General features: G+C 44.0%; 1 long non-coding RNA gene and 1 pseudogene across 1 annotated transcript; one reads left to right on the top strand and one right to left on the bottom strand.

Annotated features, from left to right (window-relative positions):
• Positions 1–506: 506 nt before the first annotated feature.
• Positions 507–1,882, bottom strand: LOC136489365 (protein MAIN-LIKE 1-like; annotated as a pseudogene).
• Positions 1,883–8,071: 6,189 nt separating this feature from the next.
• LOC136489358 (uncharacterized) lies at positions 8,072–10,927 on the top strand. Its single transcript, XR_010767419.1, has 3 exons — positions 8,072–8,559; positions 8,653–9,138; positions 9,494–10,927. It is a non-coding gene; the product is annotated as an uncharacterized lncRNA (long non-coding RNA).
• Positions 10,928–11,663: the final 736 nt, after the last annotated feature.

Genomic DNA, 11,663 nt, shown 5'->3' with positions numbered 1-11,663 from the left:
ACTGTATATGTAAATTGATGCTTTTAAGGTACTATTTTAGCATTCTTAGACTGCCCACAGCGTTGGGTTTCACCGGTGCTGAATTAGGAGAGAGAAGGATGAGGCATCAGCTCATGCCATTGTAGAGTGCGATGCCAAGTTGAAAAAATCAAGCACCGTGGCATGTAGGTTCACCGGTGCTGGAAGAATAAACAAGTGTATTCTTCACCCATCTGCTATGCAACTGGTGCTGGCTACTGGCCCCCATGGCATGGCTATTGGTGGCCCACACAAATGAAGCACCGGTGCTGACATTATGGGTAGACATGAGTCTTGGCATCGGTACCCACTTGCATGTACGGATCTGTTTTCAGCACCGCACAATGCTGTGGACAGTCTTATATGCTATCATTAGGCTGAAGAGAACTCCAAATTTCAGAGAGTAATAGCAGTTTAGTTTCAGTGGCAATTTTAAGTTCTATTGTAGCAGATTGAATTCTTGATTACTTAATAAAGTTCAAAGACGCTTACTTGTGCAAGTCTATTGATGTCGAGAATTGCTCCACGGGCCACTCCTGCCTCAACCCAAACTGGCGTGCAACCCGGAGTGGCAGGTGGAACTCAACCGCATAGAAACAGATCAACGGACACCTCATCAGGTATAGGTCTTCGTCCATCTTGCACATGATGCTGAACCCAATGTGCTCGTACTGTTCGTCCTCGTACGGCTCCTAAGTCACCTGCATTTGATTCTTCAGTCACGTAGTGCTTACATCAGGAAAACAATTTAGTATGTGAAATGCAGCTAACTCACCAGCCCTGGTGTGAGTGCGTCGAGCTCGTTCGCGAACTCGATGTAGGCGCGTTTACTCCGGGTGAAGGGACCCTTAACCTGGTCCCAAAGGTAGGCATACGTCGGCCAACGTCGAAGGCCATGCACCTCGAACCAGGGACGAGGTGCACCAACTTGGGGACGACCGACCGGTAAACAAGACCACATCCAAAGCTGAAGCAGGTAAACACATCCTCCTAATGAAGAGTTCGCCGAACTCCGGCGGCAAGCCTCACAAAGCTGCCGGTACAAGTACCCCAGAACTGCGGAACCCCAGCTGTAGCCCCCCGCTAGACAGGGCAGGTACATCCATGATACGGTGTCTCCCGTCGCGTCGGGGAACATAACACAACCAAAAAGATGTATGATCCATGCCCTGTAGTAGTAGGTAACTGTCTGCTCGTCTGCATGATCAGGACACTGGCCAAAGTTCTGCCTCAGCCAACTAATGAGTACTCTAGAGGAGTGGGCACCCGGTGTCTCTAGAGGAAGCTCTCTTCCAAGGAAGGCCTCCACTCTACCTCTCCAACCAGCAGCAGTGCAGGGGCCGATAACTGGGCGGCCACTTATACGGACACCCAGGAACTTCTGCATATCCTGAAGAGTAACGGTCATCTCTCCGCAAGGTAGGTGGAAGCTATGCGTCTCCGGTCTCCATCTACAAAACAAGAAAAAAGTACTAAGGTTATATGCACATCGAGAACCAAAAATATAAATAGAAGTGAATCTGTTCATAATTTTAGTACCTATTGACTAGAGCTGAGATCGCCGCGGGGTTGAAGGCAGGCACCCCACGGCGAACCTGGAATGATACAACGTCAAGTCCAGCCCTCTTAAGGAGAGGAGTGTACCTATCGTCGAACCGCATGTCCTCGAACTTATCGTGGGAACGAGGACGAAGAGGGTTTAGTTCCTGCAAAGAATAGAAATTATTATATTAATTCGTGAACACAAGTACATGTGCAGAGGAAAAATAACATGCAGAAGTAAAGTTATTACCTCCCCCTCCGCGGTGAGTCATCCTCGGTGGTTCTCCTCATAGTATGGCTCCAGCAAGTGGAACGGCTCCATCCTACAAAATATAATGACAAAGTACAGATAAGTTTTATATGAACAAATAAATAACTTTTTGGTACTAGTAAACATGCATGTGAAACATTAGTTATTTACACCTGACTAAGCGGTCAATGGCATGTACGTGAATTATGCCCAAGTCTACCACATTTGCCACATTGGTTCTGCTCGGGGTTAGTAAGAAAGGGGGTTGCTCTCCCTCGCCTTGTTCTACCGAAAACCTGGTCCATGACCATCTTGTGCCTCGTCCTCTTCCGGGTTCCATGTTTGTCTAGATTCGTAATGTATTTCGGCCCAGTGTAAGGTTGCCACTAACCCTCGTACAGGAAAGGCTCGAAACGGGGAGACCAAGTCTGTACAAGGCTGTCAACACTAAACTCCGATGGTATCTGGGTCTCGTAGGCAAGTTGCGATGTTGAGATGTTGCAACATAATGAGAACAAGGGAAGTGGTACTGCCTGGTTTTCCCACATCGGCATGAGAAATTACTAAGTACCACAATATAACTCCTTGATGGCCAAACCTCACCATCGGACGTTGTACCACCCCTTTCTGTGACCTGGTACTTGCTGGTACTGTGGTCAAAGCAATCGACATCATGTGTGACAGCCCTTTCCATTGCCTTGTCGAGATGCTTATTAGGTTTAGATGCCCATTTTTTATTATTACTCTATAGTGCCATTGCTTGAGCGTGTCTATCGTTAAACCATGCAACTAGCCTATAAAAGGTGAATGATACAATGGCATTGATGGGCATGGCACGTATACCCTTGAGTACACTATTAAATGACTCTGCCATGTTGCTAGTCTGAAACTCATACCTCCATCCACCATCGTCGTAGGCTCTTGTCCATTTCTCAGGTTCTCTCATCAATCCTCTCAGCCACTGCCTACCTTCTGCGTTTGTTGCCGTTTTTAGCTACTCCAACTTCTCCTCGAAGAATGGCACCTCAAGCATGCGAACATCCTCCTCGAATAGAGGAAAGTTGTCCTTCGTACCATCCTTCCGAAGTAAATTATCGGCAAGGTGTCGAGTGCACCAACGGTGGTGCAAAGGTGCATACCCTGGAATCTGCTCCTGTATGGCACTAAGTATGCCTTGGTGTCTATCAGATATGACACCTACCTCCCTATGAGGGCCAATGACATGGATCCTAACAAGCCACAAGAACCATCCCCAGCTATCTTTGTTCTCCCTCTCCACCAAAGCGAAAGCCAAAGGAACCAATGTGTTGTCTGCGTCACAGGAAATGGCTACCAAAAGTGTGCCCATGTACTTGCCAAGCAGAAAAGTACCATCAATGGATAACACTGGACGACAATGCCTGAAGGCCTCGACACACTAGGGAAAGCACCAGAATGCACGAAAGAATATATGTCTCCCGTTCTTCCATTCATTCGGCTTCGGGATATACTCGTAATGCATGCATGGATTTGCTGCTTTCATTGCATTGAACATTGCAGGCAACTGCTCGTACCCCTCCTCCCAGTCCCCATATATCATCTTCCAGGCCCATTGCTTTGCCTCCATGCTTTCCCATACTTTATGTCATACTTAGATATCTCCTTACTCATCTTCATAATTGTCCTGACCTTCAAGTTGGGCTAACCCTTCAAAGTTGTGTATAACTTTCTAGTAATGAGGGTAGAGGTCAACTGTCTATGCTTTTGTTTTAGATCTGTCTGGGCACAAGTGTGTGGACCTATAATTTTGGTGATCTTGAATTTCCCTGTGGCCTTCTGTTTGCGAGCACAGACCCTCCAATTGCAATCTACCATGTCGCACACCACTGTGTAACGGTGCTCCACATGGGAGTGCCTCACCTTGAATGGTCTCTTACGTCTCACAGAATATTCCTATAGCCACCTTCTTAAGGTGGGCAAGTCCATGAAGACCATGCCCAATTGAATTTCCACGCTACCATCAGCCTCAGGAGCCTCTAGCAGCTCGTCATCTCTTCCTTCTCCATAAGCATGTTGAGAATGACTAAGGTCGCTAAATTCATGAACCAGTGGATCACGATCAGGACACAAGCGTCTGATGAGCTCCATTTCTTATCCGCTCAAAGCTGCAACTGGGCGGTCATCATCAGAATCAACGGCCCTTGCTATGCCATAAGGCTCCTCATCATCCATAATATCAACATCTACACTATTAGAGGCCATAAACCCTGGGTCCACATTGGTTGATGGAGGAACAGGAGCACAACCATCATTATCAGGATTGTCTCCTGCATTTAAAGCACAAATATGGATACCACTGAGACAAAGAAATGTAATGAACAAAGAATAAGGAGAGCCAAAGTGTTACTAAATCACTTACTAGGATGATTCTAGGTTAAAGGGATCTCCTGAGGGGCACCTACAATATCATCAGTCTCACATTCTGCACGGACACCAGGACATACACCAAGCTCATTGGGGGCGGATTGAGCATCGGGCACCACAACCATATCTTCCACATCCACCTCACGGTTGGGTAATAGAGGCTCATAGGGTGCCAGATTCTCTGATGCTGGCGACAACCCATGAGGGGTTGAATGAACATTAGGGGGTGAATACCCATGAGGGGTGGGATCATTGGACAACTTCTGCACAACCAAATCCAAACATTGAAACTCATTCTTCATGACAGTTTTGACATATTTGTCCCATTGAGCCTATGATGCAATTGGGACCAACCGCCTCAAAATTGTCCCTGACCTGCCATGGTGAAGTACCCCCTCAACTAAGATGGCATCTTCATTTGAATTGCATTTAAGCTCATCATGAGCCCTACCAAACAATTCACAAAAACAATGACCGATCATTGAATATCGCTGGCACCCTTTGCATTCCAACAAAACTAATATTACCAAACTCATCTTCCTCCATGATACAGGGTGACTACGTTGTCCATCTAGTTGGTATGCACATCAACCAAGTTATTACGGGTATATTATTATAAGATAACTAACCATAATATCTAACTACATTTGCTAACTAAATTACCTAACTATCGGCCTAAACAAATAAGTATCTAACTGTCTAACTATCTCTATAACAAGATAAAAGATTTGGTAACTACACTTACTAACTAGCTAACTAAATCAATAGGTAACTAACTCCCTAATTATGTCTCTAACAATCTAATCTAACTAAATAAGCTACATACATATATTCCTAAGTATATAATATAACTAAATAAATAAACATCTAACTTTCAACCTATGTAATTAAAATTGCTAACTAAATTTGCTAAATATTCTAAAAAAATTACCAACTAAATTATCTAAAGTACATTAACTAATTTAAGTTAACTAAAAAATTACTAACTAATCTAAGTTACCTGGATGGCCTGCTCGCGCACGGCCCGGAGGGGCAGGGGGGCGCAGGTACCCGGAGGGGTAGGGGGCCCGGAGCCCAGCCGGCCGGCGGGAGCTCCGGCGAGCGGTGGCAGGCCGCCCTCGCCGCCGGACAGAGATGAGGAGGACGGAAGGGGCGATGAGGGCGGCCGGGCTTCGCACGACGACGGGGGCGCAGCGGTGGCCTGCTGCGGCGCTTGCGCGGAAAGGGAGGGAGCGCAGGGACCGGACGGGCGTGGGTGGCCTGCTGCTGGCGCAGGAGGTGCGGTCGACGGCGGCGCAGGAGGCTCAGGGAGAGCTGCGGTCGACGGCGGCGCAGGAGGCAGAGACAGAGCGCGCGCGCGAGAGAGAGAGAGCGTTGCGGCCGTGGGTTTTGAATCAATGCTCGGCGCCAAGATCTGTGACGCCGAGGTGTCGACCACATGAACACCGAGCTCGGCGCCAAGATCTGTGGCGCCAAGATCTGTGGCGGCGAGACGTGTTACCCCGGCGTCATAATTCATGGCGCCGACCCCAGGGTCCAAAGATGAGTTGAAGTCTCCTAGGGACCAACGTAAATTTTCTTTAAAAAAAGAAAGACCAAATTATAAAAAATGTACTTGGGAGGCGGCAGCAAATCACGGCTTCCCAATTGACCAAATTTTTAGCCCAAGCGGAACGGATTATCAGCCCAGATCTTTTACTGGGATGAACGCACGGTTGGTCGGTTGCCAGTCTCAAGGCCCATTATACATCATCTTCACCCTTCACGCTGTTTCTTTACCTCGGGCCAAACTCGGTGGTTGTGATTTCTGAAAAAACAAAACTGCAATTGTGCTTGGGAAAACATTTGATTACTGTCCCTACACGTTGAATTTTTGTGTGTAAGATTTATATCTTCTTAAGTGATAGATTTTCTTCATATTTTCCTTTTGTCTTTTGCTAGACCTTTCCACTATTATCATTAGCTTTTCTGCTCTATTTTCTCAAGGTATAACACTCAAACCCTCTTCAATGGCATGTTTTTCTATTGATAAAGAAGTACAAGACCTCAACCTTAAACAGGGAAGCCATGGGCCAGAGGCCACAAAGTTGCCGAGCAACCTACTAAAGATTGCATGCCATAGGTAGAGACATATCCTAAACCATGATAAACCCTACCTGCCACCAACTCAACACCAAAGTCACTCATCGTCTCTAGGTCACGCATCCATAGTGACAAAAAATTCTAGCAGTGGCTCCGCATCATCAGAAAACCAAGAGATTAGAAAGACAACACTACACAGAGAAGGCCATCTCCATGTGAGATCTGTCGTTGAAGTGTGTCATAGTAACACCATGTATCATGTATGCCAAATTTATGCCCAGATTGTGATGCGCATGCTCCAGTATTGGCATGGTCAACTTCCTAGTGAGCCGAAGACTATACCTGGTTGATGAGATGTCATAAGTCCTCGTTGTCGCTGCTTCTAGAGTAGTGAATAGGTCATCAATTGTTACCTTCTCTGTCACGCTTGCTGGATGTTGATGTAGAGGGGAGACTGTATTAAAGGGACCATAGCCAAGTCTAGGACTAGAGCAGTCACGAAGCTAGGAGGGGGACCTCTAGCTCCTCGTTGTCGTCGATTGCCCTTCTCCCTTTATCGAGAAGGGGTGTGACATCAAAGTTTTAGTGCGTAACCGTTCCATATCTTTGCGTTGAGAACTCCATCTCATGTAGGTCATGCCCGACATCACCAATGCTAGGTCTTATGCCCAGCGCCACTTTTGAGGTGTGAAAAAAAACTGGCCTTATGATGATTTGAAGGCACGCTATAAGTTAGGCACTTTGCTTTTGTTGGACGAGATGCAATAAAGTGTATGGTCGGACATCTATACTATTAAGAGGGGAACTCTAATGCTAAACGGTTATCTAGGTGTCACTAGGTGAAAACTAACTTTGCCTATGCATTGGACTAGCATAGTGACGTGGTGAGGTGAAAGTGAAAATGTTTCAAAAAGCTAACTCAATGCCCAAGTTGGAGATGTTCATGTTGGAACATATTGGAATTTAGTGGATTTGAGATGCTTGCGAAAAATAGGACTTAGTGCAGCTTCATTGTACTCACAAGATTTATTCGGTGCCCTAGTTAGGGGTCACGAGGAAAGCGATGACTTACGGTGCACAATTAAGGCTAATGATAGTGTATGCCCTCAGAGTTATATAGTGGCCCCCTTTTGACAGCACCATACATCTATACTACTAAGAGGGGAACTCTAATGCTAAACGGTTATCTAAGTGTCACTAGGTGAAAACTAACTTTGCCTATGCATTGGACTAGCATAGTGACATGGTGAGGTGAAAGTGAAAATGTTTCAAAAAGCTAACTCAGTGTCCAAGTTGGAGATGTTCATGTTGGCATATTGGAATTTAGCGGATTTGAGATGCTTGCGAAAAATGGGACTTAGTGCAGCTTCATTGTACTCACCAGATTTATTCGGTGCCCTAGTTAGGGGTCACAGGGAAAGCGATGACTTACGGTGCACAATTAAGGCTAATAGAGGATAGGGTATGCCCTCAGATTTATATGGTGGCCCCCTTTTGACAGCACCATAGTATGAGTTAGCACTGTTCACTCGGGGGTATTTTTATATAAACTCACCGGATAACCCAGCAATCTATCATACTCGTATACCAAAATGAACTAAACTACCATACTCCCTTAATGCTGTATACCAAAATGAACACCTCCTGCTTCCACGTCACCAGTTCGTTCTGTCCGTCTGATCAGCCACGCGGTCGTCCGATCAGCTGCCGCGCCCCTTCCCTCCGTCTGCCTCATCTCGAAGCTTCCACATGCCTCGCGCTGCCCACCCACGAGGACGAAATAAACTTGCGAGGAATCGGTCTCCCCAACCTGCCTTGCATCGCACCTACGCACGCCCTTCCCTGCAGGGGGCCGCTGGAGCCGTGCCGCCCCTGCACCCTCCGGCGCCCTAGCCTGCTGTGCGCCGCCCCTCCCTGTCGTCCACCGCCCCACAGCGCCGCCCCGTCCTGGCAGCCACTCCGGCGCACGGCCCGACCGGTCTGGCAGAGCCTTCGTCGGAGCCCTCCCCAGGTCGGGTTTCGCCGCCGCAGCTGTCCGCCCGCGTGACGCACGGTGCAACCAAAGGCAGAGATGGAGGGGCAGCCCTTGCCCCAACGCCGTCTGCTTCCTCATATGCACGGTAGGTCCTTCAGTTCCTGTTTCTTTTGCCCTTTGTGTCCTGCGCCTTTCAGGTGCTCGATGGAATGCCAAAACGAGAACAAAATCCTAGCTATGCAGCCGCTCGCTGTCCCTGAACCATTCAGGCCACCTGTTTTCTTCTATGGTAGGTTCCATGTTTTTTGTTTGCTTTCTGTTTTTAGTTCCAATCAGCTATTGTCCAACATTACATAAATTAAATATTATTTTCTTCCTACAGGAAATTCATTGACTCTCCATGGTTCACTCAGGATCAAAGGGAGATGATGCATGTGTAGAACCTGCTGCCACAGTCACCAAAAGAAAGATCAGTGCTAGATACGACTTCTCACTTTTGTTTCCTTGATTAATCTGCTCCATAACATTTGTTTTGACTCAGATGTAGGCAAAACATGTTCCTGTGGGTATATTACTTTTAAGGTTAGAGGATACACATATATCTCAGCGAAATTGGACTATATGTCCTCTCAGGAGGATAAGAAGATTCAATTTTATCATAGTGCACAAATATGATACATTTTCTATGGGTTATACATAAACGATTTGTCAGCTAACATCTCTTCCCCTTTTGTACGGACGGCTATTTGCTTAGACTTCATACAAAACGTGTACTGAAAAAAAAGAGAGAATGTGTTTTCACATTCAGTTTGCTTCTTGATTGCAGGAACCTATTTCCATTTCCAAGCTGCTCCTTCCAATCCAAATTGTATGTTGTTTTCTTTTTTTTCAAGATACATAGCTTTTCTTACGTGCCTAGATATACGTTGTCTAAATACATATGAAAAAATCTATGTACCTTCAAAAGCCAAAACGTCTTACAATTTGTTATGCAGGCAATACTTAATAGTTTCATATATAACCTTGATAATGTTCGACTACGAGAAAAAAAGAAACCTGTGCATACTTCTTCCCAACAAGCTATAAGATAGCCAAGAAATTTCTATGATTTACACTAATGTGACTGAAATAGGTTAGGTACTGGATGCCATTTCCTTCTTACTCGATCTGGTCACTTTTTCTTACATCCATAGTGTCCCTGATCTCTTTGTCTAAATTTGCAGGAGCATAATAGGCCGACAGGTGAAGATGTCAAGACCCATTGGACACAAAAGGCATGGCGGTAAATGCTAAAGTTTATTTGCTTGATTAATGCACATGTCGATCCAAGCTTTCCCGGCACAATCCTGAAAAGGGCTAATCCTTTAAATTTATATTGAGCACCTCATCCAGTAAACCACACTCTGCAAACAAAACACTGACAACACTATATTCAAATTATTATATCAGAATTCAGAGCAATTCCTCACGGGAGTAATGCCTTCTTTGTGGCAACCAAACTCATGCCTTCCATGCTAAAAAACATTCAGAACTCTTTGTTTCCCCTTACTGTTGCTTCATACTTTGGTGCCATATTCTTGATTTTATTTCCATATTTGGTTCCTACAATCACCACATGTTACTTAGCTTATGAGTCAAATTTCAACATACATAATGATAGTTTTCATGCCGCAGCTCGCTAAAATAGTACACAATAGAGGTATTAAAACAAATCTAGGATGCTATATTGCTATCTGATTATGTTGACCTCATATCTATATATAGATGCCTTAACCATTTTGGGGGCAATGTGTGTTAATCTTTTCCTTTGGCTTCATATGAAACTCAGGAACATAGCAAAGTGCATGATGTCCTACTTTATGGTCTGCAGACCAAGACTTCTCCAAAACAATGGTGCCTTCTGTTTCCCTTTTGTTAAATAATTTGAATTGATGGATTCATGGATGTCCTGCCAGTAGTCTCAATTTCTAATCAATTGTTGATTGTAGAGCAAAATGTTATTCGATGCCTTCTTTTTGTTACTTTCACTTGCTAACCATTCAATCGGTACATACCTAATCATTTAATATACAAATTTTATTTCCAAAGCCCTTGGAACATTGTCAAAATGAGCAATAAAGGAGTTAAAAGTAGATAGTCTCAGCTTGCTGCACAGCATCTTCATGATATCTTGCCCAGGGTATATTGTGAGGTGAGAAAACCATTACAAATGATAAATGCCTCATGGTTTAACACTAAACCACACCACAATGTGGAGTAGCACAATAATTAAAGATTATATCTACGTAAATTAACTAAACTGAACAGGATGAGGGATCACCGGATAAAATTGCCCAAAGCAGTTTATTGTTGTGCAGAACAGCCCAGCTGCTATGCAAAGGTCATCACAGGAATGTTTTCAGCAGTTTAGCACAATCGGCAAGGAAAAAGAAATGCACATAGAGTGTTGTCCGTGAGAAGCATTATTATTATCTACTAGGTATGCACGTGCAATTTCATAGTATATTACCATTTTATTTATGTAGCTATTGAAGTTGCCATAATGGCCCATAATGTTTCTTCATAATTTCACTTGCCACCTACTTACATATACAAATCAGGTCCTTATCTACAATGTTGGCATGCCATTTTTTCATGCAAAATTCTGTTGAATTTGAATATGTGATCAATGATGACGTCCATTGAGAGTACCCACTGATAGGCCGCAGGTTTTCATGTATATAAATCTTTTAAATTCTGGATGACATAATTGCCCCGCGGCAACGCGCGGGGTACTAACTAGTATATGTAAGAAGACATGATCTTTTTGAGCTCACATCCTGAAAATCGATGGAAAATTAAGTGTTTTGCTAAACATTACTTAAACTACTATTTTGGTGACTCTAATAACGAAAAAATTTAATAATATCATAAAGTGGTATAAAAAATTCTAAGAATTGGTATGGGGGCATAATGTGGGTGTATAAGCTTACCATAAAAATTTGAAAACATTTTAACAAAGTGAGATTGTGGTGTTCACAAATAGATACATCCATCACATAGTTTCATATAACGTTATGAGAGATGTACCATTTGTGAACAATATATGATACCTCTTTTTAAAAATCATTTAAAATTTTTGTTGGAATATTGTACACCTAACACATGTTGTCACGAAAGTTTGTAGAATTTCCTAATAAAGTTTAAAATTATTATAATTATTTTATGTTAACTTGGAGATAGAAGGATGAACTAGCATACAAATGATTTTTTTCATGCATCTCTGGATATGGCCTAGAGTGAAACATATACGAGCATAAATATAAAATTTATAATGTTCTTGAATCTTATTGGAGGTGCTCACTGTTTAATTTGAAATTACTTTCAATAAGTACACATAAATTCATTTAAACT

The sequence above is a fragment of the Miscanthus floridulus genome, chromosome 1 (assembly GCF_019320115.1).
Source record: "Miscanthus floridulus cultivar M001 chromosome 1, ASM1932011v1, whole genome shotgun sequence".
In the NCBI taxonomy this organism is placed as follows: domain Eukaryota; kingdom Viridiplantae; phylum Streptophyta; class Magnoliopsida; order Poales; family Poaceae; genus Miscanthus; species Miscanthus floridulus.
Note: the sequence above shows the minus strand (reverse complement) of the source record. Positions and strands in the feature narration are given on the sequence as shown.